The sequence below is a fragment of the Pecten maximus genome, chromosome 19, assembly GCF_902652985.1.
Source record: "Pecten maximus chromosome 19, xPecMax1.1, whole genome shotgun sequence".
In the NCBI taxonomy this organism is placed as follows: Eukaryota; Metazoa; Mollusca; class Bivalvia; order Pectinida; family Pectinidae; genus Pecten; species Pecten maximus.
The window spans coordinates 7593460-7613747 of record NC_047033.1 but is presented as its reverse complement, the minus strand read 5'-3'; the positions used below and the strand labels follow the sequence as shown (position 1 = coordinate 7613747).

At 35.3% G+C, this 20288-nt stretch overlaps 1 protein-coding gene across 1 annotated transcript in view; it reads right to left on the bottom strand.

The window, feature by feature from the left end:
• LOC117317926 (nuclear receptor subfamily 1 group D member 2-like) overlaps positions 1–19498 on the bottom strand; it is a 118776-nt gene extending 99278 nt beyond the window's left edge. Inside the window, exon 1 of the mRNA XM_033872895.1 lies at positions 19211–19498. The gene's annotated coding sequence lies outside the window, so the exon portion shown is untranslated. The remainder of the gene's footprint in view (positions 1–19210) is intronic.
• Positions 19499–20288: the final 790 nt, after the last annotated feature.

Sequence of the window (20288 nt, the reverse complement as noted above, 5' to 3'; positions counted from 1 at the left end):
TGTACCAATTAAATCATAATTATCCTCAATTAGTCAGAGGTGTTGTGTACCAATTAAATCATAATTATCCTCAATTAGTCAGAGGTGTTGTGTACCAATTAAATCATAATTATACTCAATTAGTCAGAGGTGTTGTGTACCAATTAAATAATAATGATCCTCAATTAGTCAGAGGTGTTGTGTACCAATTAAATCATAATTATCCTCAATTAGTCAGAGGTGTTGTGTACCAATTAAATCATAATTATCCTCAATTAGTCAGAGGTGTTGTGTACCAATTAAATCATAATTATCCTCAATTAGTCAGAGGTGTTGTGTACCAATTAAATAATAATGATCCTCAATTAGTCAGAGGTGTTGTGTACCAATTAAATCATAATTATCCTCAATTAGTCAGAGGTGTTGTGTACCAATTAAATCTTAATGGTCCTCAATTAGTCAGAGGTGTTGTGCACCAATTAAATCTTAATGATCCTCAATTAGTCAGAGGTGTCGTGTACCCATTAAATAATAATGATCCTCAATTAGTCAGAGGTGTTGTGCACCAATTAAATAATAATGATCCTCAATTAGTCAGAGGTGTTGTGCATCGATTAAATCATAATGATCCTCAATTAGTCAGAGGTGTTGTGCACCAATTCAATCTTAATGATCCTCAATTAGTCAGAGGTGTTGTGTACCCATTAAATAATAATGATCCTCAATTAGTCAGAGGTGTTGTGTACCAATTAAATCATAATGATCCTCAATTAATCAGGGATGTTGTGTACCAGTTAAATAATAATGATCCTCAATTAGTCAGAGGTGTTGTACACAAATTAAATCTTAATGATCCTCAATTAGTCAGAGGTGTTGTGTACCAATTAAATCATAATGATCCTCAATTAGTCAGAGGTGTTGTGCACAAATTAAATCATAATGACCCTCAATTAGTCAGAGGTGTTGTGCACCAATTAAATCTTAATGATCCTCAATTAGTCAGAGGTGTTGTGTACCCATTAAATAATGATCCTCAATTAGTCAGAGGTGTTGTGCATCAATTAAATCTTAATGATCCTCAATTAGTCAGAGGTGTTGTGTACCAATTAAATCATAATGATCCTCAATTAGTCAGAGGTGTTGTGCACCAATTAAAGCTTAATTATCCTCAATTAGTCAGAGGTGTTGTGTACCAATTAAATCATAATGATCCTCAATTAGTCAGAGGTGTTGTGCACAAATTAAATCTTAATGATCCTCAATTAGTCAGAGGTGTTGTGTACCAATTAAATCATAATGATCCTCAATTAGTCAGAGGTGTTGTGCACAAATTAAATCATAATGACCCTCAATTAGTCAGAGGTGTTGTGCACCAATTAAATCATAATGATCCTCAATTAGAGGTGCTGTGTACCAATTAAATCTTAATGGTCATCTATTAGTCAGAGGTGTTGTGTACCAATTAAAACATAATGATCCTCAATTAATCAGAGGTGTTGTGTACCAATTAAATCATAATGATCCTCAATTAGTCAGAGGTGTTGTGCACTAATTAAATCTTAATGGTCACCCTCAATTAGTCAGAGGTGTTGTGCACCAATTAAATCTTAATGATCCTCAATTAGTCAGAGGTGTTGTGTACCAATTAAATCATAATGACCCTCAATTAGTCAGAGGTGTTGTGCACCAATTAAATCTTAATGATCCTCAATTAGTCAGAGGTGTTGTGTACCCATTAAATAATAATGATCCTCAATTAGTCAGAGGTGTTGTGCACCAATTAAATCTTACTGATCCTCAATTAGTCAGAGGTGTTGTGCACCAATTAAATCTTAATGATCCTCAATTAGTCAGAGGTGTTGTGTACCCATTAAATAATAATGATCCTCAATTAGTCAGAGGTGTTGTGCACCAATTAAAGCTTAATGATCCTCAATTAGTCAGAGGTGTTGTGCACCAATTAAATCTTAATGATCCTCAATTAGTCAGAGGTGTTGTGTACCCATTAAATAATAATGATCCTCAATTAGTCAGAGGTGTTGTGTACCAATTAAATCATAATGATCCTCAATTAATCAGGGATGTTGTGTACCAGTTAAATAATAATGATCCTCAATTAGTCAGAGGTGTTGTACACAAATTAAATCTTAATGATCCTCAATTAGTCAGAGGTGTTGTGTACCCATTAAATAATAATGATCCTCAATTAGTCAGAGGTGTTGTGCACCAATTAAATCTTACTGATCCTCAATTAGTCAGAGGTGTTGTGCACCAATTAAATCTTACTGATCCTCAATTAGTCAGAGGTGTTGTGTACCCATTAAATAATAATGATCCTCAATTAGTCAGAGGTGTTGTGCACCAATTAAAGCTTAATGATCCTCAATTAGTCAGAGGTGTTGTGCACCAATTAAATCTTAATGATCCTCAATTAGTCAGAGGTGTTGTGTACCCATTAAATAATAATGATCCTCAATTAGTCAGAGGTGTTGTGTACCAATTAAATCATAATGATCCTCAATTAATCAGGGATGTTGTGTACCAGTTAAATAATAATGATCCTCAATTAGTCAGAGGTGTTGTACACAAATTAAATCTTAATGATCCTCAATTAGTCAGAGGTGTTGTGCATCAATTAAATCTTAATGATCCTCAATTAGTCAGAGGTGTTGTGTACCAATTAAATAATAATGATCCTCAATTAGTCAGAGGTGTTGTGCACCAATTAAAGCTTAATGATCCTCAATTAGTCAGAGGTGTTGTGTACCAATTAAATCTTAATGATCCTCAATTAGAGGTGCTGTGTACCAATTAAATCTGAATGGTCATCTATTAGTCAGAGGTGTTGTGTACCAATTAAAACAATGATCCTCAATTAATCAGAGGTGTTGTGTACTAATTAAATCTTAATGATCCTCAATTAGTCAGAGGTGTTGTGCACCAATTAAATCATAATGATCCTCAATTAGTCAGAGGTGTTGTGCACTAATTAAATCTTAATGGTCACCCTCAATTAGTCAGAGGTGTTGTGCACCAATTAAATCTTAATGATCCTCAATTAGTCAGAGGTGTCGTGTACCCATTAAATAATCATGACCCTCAATTAGTCAGAGGTGTTGTGTACCAATTAAATCATAATGATCCTCAATTAATCAGGGATGTTGTGTACCAGTTAAATAATAATGATCCTCAATTAGTCAGAGGTGTTGTACACAAATTAAATCTTAATGATCCTCAATTAGTCAGAGGTGTTGTGTACCAATTAAATCATAATGATCCTCAATTAGTCAGAGGTGTTGTGCACAAATTAAATCATAATGACCCTCAATTAGTCAGAGGTGTTGTGCACTAATTAAATCTTAATGGTCACCCTCAATTAGTCAGAGGTGTTGTGCACCAATTAAATCTTAATGATCCTCAATTAGTCAGAGGTGTCGTGTACCCATTAAATAATCATGACCCTCAATTAGTCAGAGGTGTTGTGTACCAATTAAATCATAATGATCCTCAATTAATCAGGGATGTTGTGTACCAGTTAAATAATAATGATCCTCAATTAGTCAGAGGTGTTGTACACAAATTAAATCTTAATGATCCTCAATTAGTCAGAGGTGTTGTGTACCAATTAAATCATAATGATCCTCAATTAGTCAGAGGTGTTGTGCACAAATTAAATCATAATGACCCTCAATTAGTCAGAGGTGTTGTGCACCAATTAAATCTTAATGATCCTCAATTAGTCAGAGGTGTTGTGTACCCATTAAATAATGATCCTCAATTAGTCAGAGGTGTTGTGTACCAATTAAATCATAATGATCCTCAATTAGTCAGAGGTGTTGTGCACCAATTAAATCTTAATGATCCTCAATTAGTCAGAGGTGTTGTGTACCAATTAAATCTTAATGATCCTCAATTAGAGGTGCTGTGTACCAATTAAATCTTAATGGTCATCTATTAGTCAGAGGTGTTGTGCACCAATTAAATCTTAATGATCCTCAATTAGTCAGAGGTGTTGTGTACCCATTAAATAATGATCCTCAATTAGTCAGAGGTGTTGTGCATCAATTAAATCTTAATGATCCTCAATTAGTCAGAGGTGTTGTGTACCAATTAAATAATAATGATCCTCAATTAGTCAGAGGTGTTGTGCACCAATTAAATCTTAATGATCCTCAATTAGTCAGAGGTGTTGTGTACCAATTAAATCTTAATGATCCTCAATTAGAGGTGCTGTGTACCAATTAAATCTTAATGGTCATCTATTAGTCAGAGGTGTTGTGCACCAATTAAATCTTAATGATCCTCAATTAGTCAGAGGTGTTGTGTACCCATTAAATAATGATCCTCAATTAGTCAGAGGTGTTGTGCATCAATTAAATCTTAATGATCCTCAATTAGTCAGAGGTGTTGTGTACCAATTAAATAATAATGATCCTCAATTAGTCAGAGGTGTTGTGCACCAATTAAAGCTTAATGATCCTCAATTAGTCAGAGGTGTTGTGTACCAATTAAATCTTAATGATCCTCAATTAGAGGTGCTGTGTACCAATTAAATCTTAATGGTCATCTATTAGTCAGAGGTGTTGTGTACCAATTAAAACGTAATGATCCTCAATTAATCAGAGGTGTTGTGTACCAATTAAATCATAATGATCCTCAATTAGTCAGAGGTGTTGTGCACCAATTAAATCTTAATGGTCACCCTCAATTAGTCAGAGGTGTTGTGTACCAATTAAATCTTAATGATCCTCAATTAGTCAGAGGTGTCGTGTACCCATTAAATAATAATGATCCTCAATTAGTCAGAGGTGTTGTGCATCAATTAAATCATAATGATCCTCAATTAGTCAGAGGTGTCGTGTACCCATTAAATAATAATGATCCTCAATTAGTCAGAGGTGTTGTGCATCAATTAAATCATAATGATCCTCAATTAGTCAGAGGTGGTGTGCACCAATTAAATCTTAATGATCCTCAATTAGTCAGAGGTGTTGTGTACCAATTAAATAATAATGATCCTCAATTAGTCAGAGGTGTTGTGCACCAATTAAATCTTAATGATTCTCAATTAGTCAGAGGTGTTGTGTACCCATTAAATAATAATGATCCTCAATTAGTCAGAGGTGTTGTGTACCAATTAAATCATAATGATCCTCAATTAATCAGGGATGTTGTGTACCAGTTAAATAATAATGATCCTCAATTAGTCAGAGGTGTTGTACACAAATTAAATCTTAATGATCCTCAATTAGTCAGAGGTGTTGTGCACCAATTAAATCTTAATGATTCTCAATTAGTCAGAGGTGTTGTGTACCCATTAAATAATAATGATCCTCAATTAGTCAGAGGTGCTGTGTACCTATTACAGTCAAACTCACTTAATTTGAAATCGGATATATTGAAATATCGTTTAATTTGAAGTGAAATAAAATCCCCGTCCAAATGCCTTCCTTGTCTTTGTATTTTTTCATCGGTTATTTTGGAATCGGTTTATTTGAAATATTGCTTTATTTGAAAGGAAATTATTTCCCCGGCAATGCTACACCATTGTTTATTTATCACTTAAATTGAAAGCTGGCTTCAATTATATAATTTACCGACCATTACGGTACGTGCGTCCGATCAAAAGACAGGTAAAAACGAAATTCTGATTTACAAAATACAAGTAAATTGTTACTTTTAATCATTAAATCCATCTATCAATTTCAGACAGTAGCCCGGATGTACCGGAAACTGCTCTAACGTGTGTCCGCAAACTCAACATAAACAAAAACAAGCAACAGTTGAATACTTCTCCCGTCGAATTTAACATTATTTCTAATAAACTATGAAACTACTATCATTTTGGAATCGATTGTAAATACTGACTTAGTAAAATGTTGATTAACTATATTGAACAATGGTGTGTTGTTTCAACGTAGCGCTTACTGAGATATGTCGGCAAAAGGCTGGATCCCGGTTATATTGAAAACCGGTTAATTTGAAGTATTTTTCCATTCCCCGAGCATTTCAATATAACCAGGTTCGACTCTAAATAATAATGATCCTCAATTAATCAGAGGTGTTGTGTACCTATTAAATCATGACCCTCAATTAGTCAGAGGTGTTGTGTACTAATTAATTCATAATTATCCTCAATTAGAGGTGTTGTGTACCAATTTACCTACTAACATGGGTAATGCCCAAAAACAACTTTAAATTTTAAAAAAAAATTAACTGAACGATCATCACAGGTTGTTTTCATGGTTGGTTGCCAGGCACCTGTCATGTTCACTCAGGTGAAGCTGGTTTACAGAGGTATCGTTGGTTATAAAACCATTCTGGACACAAAATCAGTATAGTATTCAGAATTATATAAAATAGCCACAAAATATCATCGAGCTACATTTTTCAATCATATTTAATGCAGTAAAATATACAAAATGAGTAATATCATACCTAAACAGAACAGAGGAAGAAAATGAACTATAACAAGAGGCCCATGGGGCCTGTATCGCTCACCTGGTTGGATTTGATCAACTGTCAAAATAATTAATGTTCATGTTCAATTTGTTAATACATACATATGTAGCTTTATTTGTCAATCTCGAACAATGCTCTATATGGTTATAGTGTGGGGATTCCAACTACTTTAAAGAAATAACAAAGTCCAGACTCTTTATGGGTATGAAAAGACCTCAGGGATTGTTTTTACAACATGACTGTGTTTAATGAAAGTAAGTCCCTTACAGTGGGGATAGACCCTTGGGTCTATTTTTAGATCATAATTGTGTTTATCCCTTAACATCCAGGGATGCTACACATGGTTATGGGATGGAGAGTCACAGCAACCATTAATGGAAAACCTCATCCCCTTCCCCCAAGGATGTTTCTGACCAAATTTGTTCAAAATTTAATAAGAACTTAACGACAAGAAGCGATTTATAAAAATTACCTCTATTTGCCCTATTTGACCCCGCCCCTCTGGCCCCTTGGGGATCAGAATCGCCATTAATACGAAATTCAATCCCCATTCCACCAAGGATCTTTCAGACTAAATTTTGGATTTGATCTTTCAGACTAAATTTTGTTGAAATCCATTCTTAACTTTATGACAAGTAGTGATTTAAAGGAATTGCCTCAATTTCCCCTATTGGGCCCCGCTCCTCGGGCCCCTTGGGAGTCAGAGTCACCATTTATGCAAAATCTGATCCCCTTCCCAAAGAATGTTTCTCACCAAATTGGGTTCAAATCCATTCATAACTTTATGACTAGTAGCGATTTAAAGGAATTGCCTCAATTCCCCCTATTGGGCCCCTCCCCTCAGGCCCCTTGGGGGTCAGAGTCACCATTTATGCAAAATCTGTTCCCCTTCTCCCAATGAAGTTTCTGACCAAATTGGGTTCAAATCTATTTATTTAAGCATTGAACTGTTACCAAATGGTAGTATACAGTCGATATGAATAAAATATTTCATGTCGGTCCAGGGGAGCTAAAACAGATTTTTTCAATTTCTTAAATATATATATTATTCGAAGTAAAAGAAATTAAAATTAAGTTTCTTAGATTTTTTTCTTGACACATTATATAGTCATATCCATTATCAAAGAAAAAAATTTGTATGGAATTATTGTAATAATGTAGTAAGAACCAATGCGTTTAAGTTGAATTATTAACTTATCTTGAATACCAAAGCATGAAACAATTCAAAATGTAAAAGAAGGGGAGTAACTCCCGAAACCAGGTTTCCATATATTGTCACAGGATAGAAAAGTCCTACTGCTCCTATTTATATCTGTAGACGTTTCCAATGGATGATGATGATGATGATGATGATGGAATTATTCCAATTTTCTGTCTGAAGGTATATCAACTTGTGTAAATTTTGATATTAAAGCCATAATCGAATAATTCCTTGAATTCTCATCCAAATTGTTTTCATATCAAATCAGAGAAGGGGGCAAATTTTGTTTTTTATTTGTTTTTTTTCCCCCCGAGAATTTCCAGAATTTTTTAACATGTTAAACTTTACTGCTTGCATTATTCGGTCGTCAGTGTTACAGTGGCATATTGCAGTACAGTGAATCCCATTTATTATACAGATATATTGAATGGTTTCCAGTTAAAAATAATAAAATTGATATCACATAAGTATGACAGAATATTGATATTTTCACAAGTGGGATGCACAAGTGAAAAGGGGCCACGGTGGCCGAGTGGTTAAGGTGTCCCGACACTTTAACACTAGCCCTCCACCACTGGGTTGCGAGTTCGAAACCTACGTGGGGCAGTTGCCAGGTACTAACCGTAGGCCGGTGGTTTTTCTCCGGGTACAGTGTACTCCGTCTTTCCTCCACCTCCAAAACCTGGCACGTCCTTAAATGACCCTGGTTGTTAATATGACGTTAAACAAAAAACAAACAAAGCACAAGTGAAAAATATTGAAATATTCTGTCATATGAGTGAAATATGTTATATTCAACAAGAAAGGATTCAATTTTCTTTTTACTGCATTTTTATGCTAAAAACAAAATTAAAAACATGGAAAAATTGATAGTGTCACAAAGTGGGGCAATCATCTTTTTGTGACGTTACTCCAGATCAACCTGAGGGGCACCATTTAGAAAGGAAGTTTAAGTGTTTTCTGCTGTTATCAGAGAATCTTAAATTTGCATGTAAAGCTAATGTGAAGTGAGTATTTTGTCAAAAACTAGTCTGAATATTTTAGATATACAGCAAAATAACCCAATTATCTGTCTACGATGTTTCAATGAGATGAATACAAAGGCGAGATCTGATTGCATGGTCAAATACAAAAAATGTATATTTTCACGGCAAAACTTATATTTTCACTGCAAAATCTTATATTTTCACTGCTAGTTGTTATCACAAAATTAACTGACCGTGTCAAATGAAGCCACATGGGTTATAATGTATACAACAAGTCGGCAGGCACGCATGCATGGTGATGGTGACCATGACCGGCATGCATGGTGACCAGTGACCGACTCTCCTCTCTCACCAAGCCCCAGGCCAGGGCAGGCTACACAGGTGGTAGGGGTGTTTTGTTTACATAATCAATTTAGGGTCGAAGTGTCTGAGATTTCCGGGGTTTTATGAGGGATTATACTGCTCAAATCCGGGAGAAATTTAACCCCGATTCGGGAAATGTACCAAATCGGGATTTATGGGAAATTTTAATGATTTTCCGGGCACTTCCTGCATAATCGGGATGATTGACACCTATGGTGTATTCGTATATGTTATTGTTATATAAAACGAGTCTGGCACCTGTGCTTTGAAGGTTATTATCACTTTCCAAGTAATATAAGTTCTTTATTTGATTTACTCCCACCTCAAGCAACAACAACTGTTAAAAACAAAAAATAGCAACATTTTACAACATCAATAAAACAGAAATAACTTGAAATTAGACAATAATTTATCCCTTTACCTACTCTTGTTTTTACAACTGATATGGCACATGATAAAATTTGTAGCAGTGTTATTGTTTTTGTTTACACACCACAGTGTGACAACCACTTTCTAAGCCTCCAATTGGTCATTTGTGACCCCCAACAAATCTTATTGGCTAATCTCTGGTCTTTGACCATGGACTATTTTCACTACTCTCACTTATTTTTTTTTCTCGTCTGTCTTCAAAAGATCAACATGGACACGTTTTGTGGATTATATTTGCCGGTGGTCAACATTAGCATAACTGGGTGCATGAGAGTGGTGTCCTCATAGAAATATTGATTATTCTGGGGTTTGAGTCTAAGGAAATATAAATTGATGATGGTAAAATAGACGACTCACAGAAGCAAGATATTGCATCGATTTGGCCTATAGCGAACCAAAACTGACACCACACCTCCCCTTTGATTCTCGATATGCAGTGGACCCCGATAGCCATGAATAAATTATCAAAATAATGAACAAATGTATTACAAAATGGTTAAATCCCTGCCCCTAATTGTAGTCATTTGAATGAAACAGTGGTAGCATCTAACATTAATAGGCCAAAGCCTAAAGCTTCCCTTTTCCTGGTATAGTAGACTAGCTACAGTTCGTTGATATTCGGTATGGATATTGTTAGAGCTGTAAAGAATCACCGGTACATCGATTGAATCGAACTGTAAAGAAATAGCGATGTCAGAATCGTCATTTTTTCAAGAATCGCGATGTTTAGAAATTGTGATGCGATACCTAAAGTAACGAGTTATCGCCCCTGGAGCCGCTCTTTTAAAGTTCAATACAATGGCGGCAATTGAAGCAGAAGCCGGCAGGTTAGTAAAAGAAAATGCGCCAGCCGCATTTAAGTCTGTGTAGAAGACTTTTGGCTTTATAAAAGGAACCAGTAGAAAATGGGTGGCCTGCAGGCTATGTCAGGCGTCCCTGTCATACAGTGGTAACACCACAAACATGACAACACATCTTTGTCAGCACCATGGCATAATATCTCCGGGGCGGTCCCGGCCGCTGTAGGAATACCCACAGCAGTGCCGATTCATGTTGACAATACACAGCCTTCTAATACCGATGATATAAATTTTAAACAAGAGATCCCAGAGGGATCTTGGCGCCCACCATTGAATGATCTTCATAGGTTCCATGTCAGATTGATCTTTTCTCTACTTTTCCCTTCTTCTAAGTCTTACTAATCTGTGTAAATTCAGAAACAGCCCTCTATAGCTAGTACTTTTCAAACAAGGGGAAGCTATATATAAATTTTAAGATTTAGCGATAATGGCTGTCTGTCGACCATGTTGTTTTTGGATTGGTCCCAATATGCAAAACTAGGCACTGAGGGGAACATACATATGAAATTTGAGAAAGATCCCTTGAGTGCTTTCTGAGAAATAGCGATAACAAACTTCAATTGTCAAAATCCAAGATGGCTGCATGTCGGCCATGTTGTTTTCTGATTAGTTTCAAAATGCAATATGCATAACTAGGCACCAAAGGGAACCTACATATGAAATTTGAGAAAGATCCCTTCAGTACTTTCTGAGAAATAGCGATAACAAACTTCAATTGTCAATATCCAAGATGGCTACCTGTCAGCCATGTTGTTTTCTGATTGGTCTCAAAATGCAATATGCATAACAAGGCACTGAGGGGAACGTATGTATGAAATTTGAGAAAGATCCCTTCATTACTTTCTGAGAAATAGCGATAACAAACTTCAATTGTCAAAATCCAAGATGGCTGCCTGTCGGCCAGGTTGTTTTCCGATTGGTCTCAAAATGCAATATGCATAACTAGGCAACAAGAGGAACCTACGTATGAAATTTGAGAAAGATCCCTTCATCACTTTCTGAGAAATAGCGATAACAAACTTCAATTGTAAAAAATCCAAGATGGCTGCCTGTCGGCCATGTTATTTTCCGATTGGTCTCAAAATGCAATATGCATAACAAGGCACCAAGAAGAACCTACATATGAAATTTGAGAAAGATCCCTTCAGTACTTTCTGAGAAATAGCGATAACAAACTTCAATTGTCAAAATCCAAGATGGCTGCATGTCGGCCATGTTGTTTTCCGATTGGTCTCAAAATGCAATATGCATAACTAGGCACCAAGGGGAACCTACATATGAAATTTGAGAAAGATCCCTTCAGTACTTTCTGAGAAATAGAGATAACAAACTTCAATTGTCAAAATCCAAAATGGCTGCCTGTCGGCCATGTTGTTTTCCGATTGGTCTCAAAATGCAATATGCATAACTAGGCACCAAGTGGAACCTACATATGAAATTTGAAAAGATCCCTTAAGTGCTTTCTGAGAAATAGCGATAACAAACTTCAATTGTCAAAATCCAAGATGGCTGCCTGTCGGCCATGTTGTTTTCTGATTGGTCTCAAAATGCAATATGCATAACTAGGTACCAAGTGGAACCTAAATATGAAATTTGAGAGAGATCCCTTCAGTACTTTCTGAGAAATAGCGATAACAAACTTCAATTGTCAAAATCCAAGAAGGCTGCCTGGCGGCCATGTTGTTTTCTGATTGGTCTCAAAATGCAATATGCATAACTAAGCACCAAGAGGAACCTACATATGAAATTTGAGAAAGATCCCTTTATTACATTCTGAGAAATAGCGATAACAAACTTCAATTGTCAAAATCCAAGATGGCTGCCTGTCGGCCATGTTGTTTTCCGATTGGTCTCAAAATGCAATATGCATAACTAGGCACAAAGGGGAACCTACATATGAAATTTGAGAAAGATCCCTTCAGTACTTTCTGAGAAATAGCGATAACAAACTTCAATTGTCAAAATCCAAGATGGCTGCCTGTCGGCCATGTTGTTTTCCGATTGGTCTCAAAATGCAATATGCATAACTAAGCACCAAGAGGAACCTACATATGAAATTTGAGAAAGATCCCTTCATTACTTTCTGAGAAATAGCGATAACAAACTTCAATTGTCAAAATCCAAGATGGCTGCCTGTCGGCCATGTTGTTTTCCGATTAGTTTCAAAATGCAATATGCATAACAAGGCACAAAGGGGAACCTACATATGAAATTTGAGAAAGATCCCTTCAGTACTTTCTGAGAAATAGCGATAACAAACTTCAATTGTCAAAATCCAAGATGGCTGCCTGTCGGCCATGTTGTTTTCCGATTGGTCTCAAAATGCAATATGCATAACTAAGGCACCAAGAGGGAACCTACATATGAAATTTGAGAAAGATCCCTTCATTACTTTCTGAGAAATAGCGATAACAAACTTCAATTGTCAAAATCCAAGATGGCTGCCTGTCGAACATGTTGTTTTCCGATTTGTCTCAAAATGCAATATGCATAACTAGGCACCAAGGGGAACCTACATATGAAATTTGAGAAAGATCCCTTCAGTACTTTCTGAGAAATAGCGATAACAAACTTCAATTGTCAAAATCCAAGATGGCTGCCTGTCGGCCATGTTGTTTTCCGATTGGTCTCAAAATGCAATATGCATAACTAAGCACCAAGAGGAACCTACATATGAAATTTGAGAAAGATCCCTTCATTACTTTCTGAGAAATAGCGATAACAAACTTCAATTGTCAAAATCCAAGATGGCTGCCTGTCGGCCATGTTGTTTTCCGATTTGTCTCAAAATGCAATATGCATAACAAGGCACAAAGGGGAACCTACATATGAAATTTGAGAAAGATCCCTTCAGTACTTTCTGAGAAATAGCGATAACAAACTTCAATTGTCAAAATCCAAGATGGCTGCCTGTCGGCCATGTTGTTTTCCGATTGGTCTCAAAATGCAATATGCATAACTAGGCACCAAGGGAAACATACATATGAAATTTGAGAAAGATCCCTTCAGTACTTTCTGAGGATTAGCGATAACAAGAATTGTTTACGGACGGACGGAGGGACGGACGGACGGACGGACGGACGGACCACGGACCACGGACGCAGGGCGATTTGAATAGCCCACCATCTGATGATGGTGGGCTAAGAAAAGACTTTAAACAATCAAAACTTGAAATGAATCTTTGTTGCGCTATTCGTTGACAATGAACTACAAACATCAAATCTGTTTTTTGTGGTTTTTTTCTTGCAGTAATTATGAAATTGATGAATTTGAATTGATGGTGACATAAATGATATTCTGGTTCAATTAGCACTTTCTATTGCTATGGATCCCAGTTTTGAGTGGTCTCTAGTCATTTAATTTTATTGTCATGACTGTATTATTTCTTCCTGTTTCTCAAGTACAGAAAAATATAATTTGAGTTATCTTATCTGATTGTTGTTCTGAATTCTAGTTGAAAGTGTTCTAGCTATTTAAATTTATTGATATATTTGTAATTATTTGTTCATTAAAAAAATGAATATTTGAACTTATTAGTGAAATAACTCAAGAGTCGGAGAATTTTCTTACAGTGGTGAAATGGATATTTAACATTCCATTTCAATATCCACTCTGATAGACTTTTTTGATTATTGAATTTGGATTAATTCTGTCCCTTAAATATGCATAACATTATACACATTATATAATTACCTGTGTTTAATACATTCCCTTTACTTGTGTCAGCTGTCATTTAGACTGAATAGAATCATTACCAAATTATTATTATGTCTTATTAATAATTCATCTTTTATTTTCTAATTTTGTTTCATACATAGTATGCATTTGTTTGAGTTGTTAAATTACATTATAAAGTAAATATAATCACTGAAATTACATCACAATCTTTATTGAATGATATTATTCACAGAATTATATGTTAAAGTCAACAAATTCCATTCCCATGCTTAATATCTTATAGGAATCGCAATGTATCACGATCGATACTTATGGTATCACCGATCTGTATCGTGATACGTATCGTATCGTGAGTTTGGTGGTGATTCTCAGCTCTAGATATTGTACCAACAATCAACGAATATAAACACTTAAATTCTTATCATTCCACTTACCTTTATAACGAATATATATCCCAAACACAATAATGTAAAAATCATTTTGAAACATTTGTCTTGTGTCAGTCAACTGATGAGATTTCGTGTAAACACACTGACAAACGTGAAATGATGTTACATATTGCTCAGCACTCCAGCTCGGTTTCAGAAATATTTGTTAGAATGCACGATGTCTTGAATGAATAAATTTCAGAATGAACATTTAACATCACAATAACCAGTAAAACCATACCTACAAAATCCAGGAAAGGACCGATAAATGAATCCGACAATGATCAATCTAATATCTAGCGGTGACTTCCGACTTCGCAATGAAGGTGTTAATTGTCTTCGAATACATTTGAGCAGTGTCATTTAAACAAGTTAATAAATCACACAGACAGAAGGATTGCCAAACTTATATTTCATTTTATAAAATCATATCATTTACAAATATAGTACAGAAGATATGAATTGTGCATCTAAAACAGGTGATAAGTTTTCATTTATAACGAACTATATTTTGTCGAGTAGTGATTTAATGGTTCACAGAATTTAGTTGCTACGTAGGGAGAATTTTAACTTGACAAGCTTACATTTGTAAGTAATGAAGTTATGTGATAAACAAGTTTCATAACTTATGATGATTGTTTATCATTTTTATCCAACTCGAGTTTATATATAATTTTCTAATTTTGAAAAGACATGAGTTATCTTGTACGTATGTGTCATTTCAAAATTAGAAAATTAACTAACTCGACTTGTGTCTTTTCAAAATTAGAAAATTATCTAACTCGAGTTGGATAAAAATGATAAATTATCTCAACTCTCTGGGGAACCTCTATGTTATTTATGATGTATACTTTGGAAGTTAAATTTTCATATGTATAAATATGTATATATATTTTTTCCACAGGAATAAAGAAAATCTGGCAGGGCCAGAAAGTGGATTCAGAGGGCAGGAATGAGAACCTAGGAATTAATTTATAATGGTCATATTTTAAAATGGCCACCAGACGACCTTTATTTTTATAATTGGATATTCAGGCACTTGTAGTCGACAGATATAATATAAATACAAAATGTACAATGTTTTGTAAGTATCCACATAATTACCTTCCAAGACATATATCAGTCTGGTAAAATAGTCGTCCAAAATCAAAGCGAGAAAGTTTAAAGAACCCCTGGTACCGAGAGGACGTGTCTTAGCGATGCCTCACAGCTTACTGCAACGTAGATGTTATTGTTAAAAGTTTTATTCAATTTTCACTCGCCCAAGTGCATGCTTTAATTTCACACACTAATTTACATGTATAAGAGACAAACAACATCTTATATGGACTTGCACAAGACGACCACTGGAAAGGTAATTTAAGACACAAGACTGGACTATAAAAAGATAAAAGTACATGTAAAACACAAGATCAGGAAAAAATTCAAATTTATTTGAATTAATTTGACATATAGCCATCTGCCATAATATCTATAAAACATAGTAGAATTCATGTTTCAGCCTGCTTGGCAAGTCTGCATCATGTACTTGCTTGTATGGAAATCTAGTTGCAGGAGTTATTTCCCTTCTTTCATATCTAAAATTTTATACCACTATAGCTATGTATGATTACCGTAAGTAAAACCACAATATACACATGGAATTATTGGACAATAATCAAGTTCTTGAGAATTGTTCTCTGCTGACTTTAATTTCATACAAAAGTCCCAATGGGCCCATATAACTCACCTCAATATTGCAAAGATTATCACACGGGGGGGGGGGGGGGGAATTCTGGAAAAAAAAATTACTGGACCCCCTCCTTTTCGAATTCCTAGATCCGCGCCTGATTCAGGTACCATGCATTGCAGTCAACACTTACCCTTAACTAACATTTAGTTTTCTGCATGGTTTCAAAGGTGACTAAAAGCAAATGAAATTGAAATGTACTTGAAATTAATAACTAATTATGTCTTCCTAACTGGGCCCACCAGGTTCATATGCATTATCCAATGTAAGCCCTCCAGCTGCCCATCCAATCCATAGGGAGCCAAAATCCACTGCTGTAATATTGAAAATTAATTCCATTTCACCCAAGGATGCTTAAAGCTGACAGTGCAAGTTAAAAAGCTTTCTCTTTGAAAAAAAAAAATGAAATGGTTAGGAGATGTTCCCTGTGATAAATATATATATACAGTGGACCCTCGATAATCCGAACACCTTGCGACGTTCCCAGCCGAAACTGTCCGGATTACGAGTTTTACGGACTGCCGAATTTCGTCTACCAGGTCAAAAAAAATTGTCATGTAAGAGTTACCTCCCTTGATTATATACAATCCGGGACGTTTCATAAACACGTCTAATTGTCAGTCTTTTTAACAACAAATATACTTATGTTTCTGATATGATTTCTTGTTTTGTTTTATTTTGTAGAAACTAAAAAATAAACTATGTTTTTAAAAGAAAATGTAAAGTGAAAGTTGTTATTTATAGCGGGCATATGTGACCTACAAATAACACACATGTGTCAAGTCCCGGAGGTTCACAAACAAGTAGAAATTACAAACGTTAAATGCCTTAAATAAAAGACCCGGATGAAAAATATTTTCCATTGCATCCAACTTTATATTTTAAAAACCAAACGTTTTTTAAAGTAATAGTGCCATTTTACGAGTCCCAAGAGGTCACTAATGCTGTATATTTACATTATATTACTATTTTTTATTATGTCATTATGATTATGTAGTACCTATAGTATCACTAGGTCCCATTACATCTCTCTCTCTCTCTCTCTCTCTCTCTCTCTCCCCCCTTTCTTTCCCCCCCCCTCTCTCTCTCTCTCATAAATAGTTTTGTTTTTAAGTTATACTATTTGACTATAAATGGCTATACAGTGTTGTCACCCGCCAATCTGTTATTTAAGGAGACAGATTTAAATAAGTATTTTCATACTTTTTTTCTGAATCCTTTTATTATTATGTATCATATATATGACATGTAGATATTGAATAAAATATTGTTTAAACTAAAAGACCCAGATTTTACAACCTACCAACAGACCATGTTTTTGCGTTTTTTTTACCTTAAGTTAAAACCCTCAAATGAAAGACCCGCTATGTACAATGTACGTTTTTCATGTAAATTAGAAACCTGAAATGAAATGACCCGCGGTCTGTACAACTTACTATCAGTCCATGTTTTTTTTATGATTTTTACTTAAGTTAAAAATCTGCAATAATTAATTAATGTGGTGAATCGTAACTCACTTTGCTGTACCAGAAACCCCTAGCTACATATTTAAAAGTACGAGACACCAGCGAGAACTACCCAAGCTGCCGATTATTATTAAACCTGTATTCACTTAACAATGTGACGCTTAATTAAGTAGATCAGAGGTATCAGACGACTATTAACTAATTTGTGTGTAATCAACCCAGTTCTTGTGATCACTGCTTAATACGTAAATGTGTATGTAATTAATAACATGCATCTTTCAATGAGTCGTCGTTTCACGTAACGGTGTTACAAGCCGATATCCGTGTTTACCCAATACAAGTGTTAATGATGTTAATTACCGATCATAAATTTATTACATGTATTTGAGATTGATTAATTATCGTATCACGTACTGTATGCTTGTGGGTAAATTCTTGCTATAAAAACAGAGCTACATTGTAACACAGGTAAACACCCCGGGGCTATGACCTGGCAGCGGTCACTATGACTATGCACAGTGTCAAGCGATAGTCTGTACAGCTGTCGACACGGGTGACTTGCCCCGACACGACTATCCTCGTGGTGAAAAAATCGTTCGGATTATTGCGGGAAATTTACTATAAAAAAGTATGTTCCGTTCCCAAAATGGGCTTCCGGAATTGGAATCCAAATTTCCGGACTGGTGAGTACAAATAACGTTATGGAAATCCGTTCCCGTGCTATTTCGTTCGGACTGTGAGTTTTCCGGACTATCGCCGTCCAGATTACCGTGGGTCCACTGTATCTTCCTGGTCAATGTTTCCAAGGAAGCAGCAGACATTTTTTTTTCTTTTTTTTTTCATTTCAAAATAAAAGCTTTTTAACGTGTGGTGCCAGCTTTAAATCCAAATTTAGACAAAATCCTGTCATTCTTACAAAATAAGATTTTGTAACTAAATTTCCCTTAGTCTACTCACAGGGGCTTGGCACGATTTTCCAAATGATAGTCTATATATATATGTATATAGTATCATACATATATATACAGACTATCATTTGGAAAATCGTGCCAAGCCCCTGTGAGTCTACTCACTTATGATAACCTTGAGGGCTCTGCCGCTCAGGCCCCAAGGGGTGCTACCAGTTTGATACGAATACTTTACATATCTCATAGACACAGGGGCATGTCTAGTTTTACATTACAAAAAAAAGTCAGAAATACCTATATATATTGACATATATAGGTATTTCTGACTATTTTTTGTAATATAAAACTAGACAATGAAGCCAAATTACACCTTTTGGCCCCGCCCTAGACTTCGCGAATTGGCTTTCCCAATTAACTACTGTTGCAGCCAAAAAATAAGTGTCAAATTTTTTTTTTTCGGCTACTAACAGCACCTTAAAGTTTTTTGTTTCCGATATTTAAATTACAATTGGGGCCCTGTGATTGGGAAGAGGGATGCGAGATTTGGTATGCGCTATAAACTGGATTTATACTTGAAAGTCAATACACAGGGGCATGTCTAGTCTATGTCTTAATACAAGTATATAGGTATTCTGGCTATTTGTTAATATAAGACTAGACATGCCCCTGTGGTCAATGTATGTCAAAATGGAGCTTTCTAAAACATTTTTAATGAGCTTACCTTTCCATCGCAGATTTTTTATCCTCGGGTCCTAGAGCTGGAGTTTAGCGATATCAAATAAAAACATATTGTTCATCATAGAGTGTGATGATTCCGCCATTTGATAACAGCCAGGAAATGTGTACCCTTTCACGAAATGTCTATCCTTTCCACAGTTTCCAATAACGCCATTTTTGACGTCTGCGTTTCTTTGTTTCCTTCTTTTTAGCATGCACCGGTGCACGTGGGCATGCGCGATGCGAGTCTATGCATGATACAGTGTAAAAAAATTGAATTGTTTAATTGTTAATTTGAGCTTGATTTCGTATCATTTCTATTAAATTTTGAATAATGAATGTGTTTGTTTGCTTTTTGTGTTTTTCTATTTCGTTTTAGGATAAAATACATGTACATACACTGCAAAAGTGCAAAAAAAATAACATAATGGCAAAAATTCACATAATGGCAAAAAAGTCTTTTGCCATTATGTAGTACTTTTTCACATTATGTACCTTAGTACAGGGTAATGTCTATTCTTATATTTTAAAAAAATAGCCAGAAACTACGGTAGCTGATTTGTGCCATTTCGTCCTTTCGTCTTTTCGGGGGCGAAAAGACGAAAGGACGAAATGGCACATATCAGCCAGCATAGGAAATACCTATAGATATGTAAAGATTTCTGAAGAGATCGGTAGTAGAATTATGTATGTAGGTGAGGATTTTGTACGGAAAAAAAGAAGTTTGAAAAAAAAATAGTTCAGAATTTCAATGGCGATCGGATGGTACCTATGTACAATTTATCGGCATTAAACAAACAAACAAAACAACAATGATCAGAAGTTGTGGTTTTTTTTGAGTCCCTAGCTACAGTAGGTAAACGTATTTTTTAGCAAATTGACTAGACATGCCCCTGTGCTTTAAAGTCTATCCTGAACGATTTGGTATGTTAAGCTTATAAAATGTCATTTATGAAGAAACTAAAAATGCTGAAAGTGTTACTTTCAAAGCGACTTCAGTTTTTGAGTAATTGCGATTTTTTTCTCCATAACCTCGTTTCGGTGACCCCTGACCCGGCCGTGACATCAGAGGTTTAACGGGA